General features: G+C 43.2%; 1 pseudogene; it reads right to left on the bottom strand.

Moving 5' to 3' along the window:
- Positions 1–63: 63 nt before the first annotated feature.
- On the bottom strand, positions 64–182 carry LOC120604707 (uncharacterized; annotated as a pseudogene).
- Between the last annotated feature and the right edge of the window lie 1,847 nt (positions 183–2,029).

Raw genomic sequence — 2,029 nt, 5'->3', positions numbered from 1 at the left:
CAACCATTGATTGACCTCACAGATTGCAAGGACTTTGTCAGCTTACAATCCCTTTTTTTTTTACATCTACAGCACCTAGTCTTCCTAGGTGCTCTCTCATCCAAGCACTAACCGGGCCCGACCTTGCTTAGCTTCCGAGATTAGATGGGATTGGGCTTGTTCAGGGTGGCATGGCTGTAGACTCATTCATTTATCGATGGACACCTAGGTTGCTTCCACATCTTGGCTATTGCATTCTAGTTCCAACAACTGATTAGTCAATTCCTCAAGAACTACCTCTAGGAGCTCTTCAGTGTCATCATCCACGCCCAGGGTAAAGTTGTTTACCACCTCATCCATAGCCTTGATTTTGTTTTGTAACCTTTACACTGTGACATTACGACGGCTACCACAATTAGTAACTCTCATCTCCTATGTCAAGACCCCGTCTCCAGATATTTGGACGTCTGTAGCCAAAAATTCTATCAAACTGGCTTCAGTGATTCTCAGGTCTCTCAATTCCATCTGATCCATGGTTCAGCATCAAATAAACTACAACCAATGCCCAAACACCTGGAAACGGCCCAGGCATTTAAGTTTTCCATGCAAAAAATCTTCCAGGAATAACTGATAATTCAGAGTTTACAAATAATTATAGATGCTAGCTACTGTGCTGTTTTCCTAAATTGTAACACCACAGGAAACCAATGAAGATAACACTATTCCAGCAAACAAAAAGGCTCATTTGGTGCAAGGATTGAGAATGCCCCGATAAGTGTATCTGTTACCTGTTACGTAATAAACCAGCCCAAATCATAGTGGCTTAAAAGACAGCATGTATTTGCTCATAGTTGTACAATTTGGGCAGGCCTGGGCAGGTAGGAGTAGCTCATCTCTCAGTGTGCTTCTGACTGATGTTCCTCACGTGGCTGCATTCAACTGGGAGCTCTGCTAGAAGACAATGTTCAGTATGGCCTCCCTTAGATGCCTGATGCTTCAGCTGGGGTAGCTGGGACAGCTCAAAACTCACTATGCATTTTTCTCAATGTGGTCTCTGTATCAAAGGATAGTTGGACAGACCTGTTTACATGGTGGCTCAGAGCTCCAAAAAAAGAAACTGCCAGGCATCCTAAGACCTAGGTCTGGAACTGGCACAGTATTGTATCTGCCACATTCTGTTGGTCAGAGCAAGTAATAAGACTAGCCCAGATTCAAGGGGAGGGGAAATAGGCTATACTTGTTAATGGAAGCAGTAGCAAAGAATTGTGGCCATTTTTAATCTATCAAAGCAGGTAAAACAAACCCCATTGCTTTGTTAGAATTCCTAGTACAAACTTTCTGAACACAGTTTTCTTTTTAACCCATATAGAGAAGCTGTGTGTACAAAATGGTCTATATTCTCAAGTATAATCATCAGAGGAATCAATAGTGGAGGAATTTTAACTTTCCTGAACTTTCACTTTCCCACGTTGACATTTGAGAAAAACAAACCTATGGGATGGAGATAGCTTAGTGTTTCTGGTCCTTTGGCTGCCATGTCATTGTGTAATTTAGAAATTCTGCAGTATTCTTGATAAATGATTATTGTGGTGGTTAATTTTGTGTCAGCTGCACCATGGAAGTGCCTAGACATTTGCTCAAACATCCAGCCTATCTGTGAGGGTGTTCCTGTGTGAGACCAACATTTGAATCTGTAGGCTATGTAAAGCAGATTGCCCTCTTTAATGTGGATGGGCCCTGTCCAATCAGTTGAAGGCATGACTAAAGCAAAAGACTTGCTTCTGCCCTCAACTTTGCCCTGTGAGTAAGGGAGCATTTCTCCTGCCTGACGGCCTTCAAACTGGAACATTGTTTTTCTCCTGCCTTTGGACTCAAACTGAGACATGGGCTCTTCCTAGATCTCTTGCCTCCTAGCCTTTGAGCTGGAACTACTCCATTGACTCTCCTGGGTCTCCAGATGGCAGATTGGAAATAGTGGAACTTGGTAGCTTCCATAATTGTGTGAGCCAATCCCATTTCTCTCTCTCTCGCTCTCGCTCTCGCTCTCGCT

This window comes from Pteropus medius, unplaced genomic scaffold (genome assembly GCF_902729225.1).
Source record: "Pteropus medius unplaced genomic scaffold, Ma_sr-lr_union100, whole genome shotgun sequence".
Taxonomy (NCBI): domain Eukaryota; kingdom Metazoa; phylum Chordata; class Mammalia; order Chiroptera; family Pteropodidae; genus Pteropus; species Pteropus medius.
This window is presented reverse-complemented; position numbering and strand designations above follow the sequence as displayed.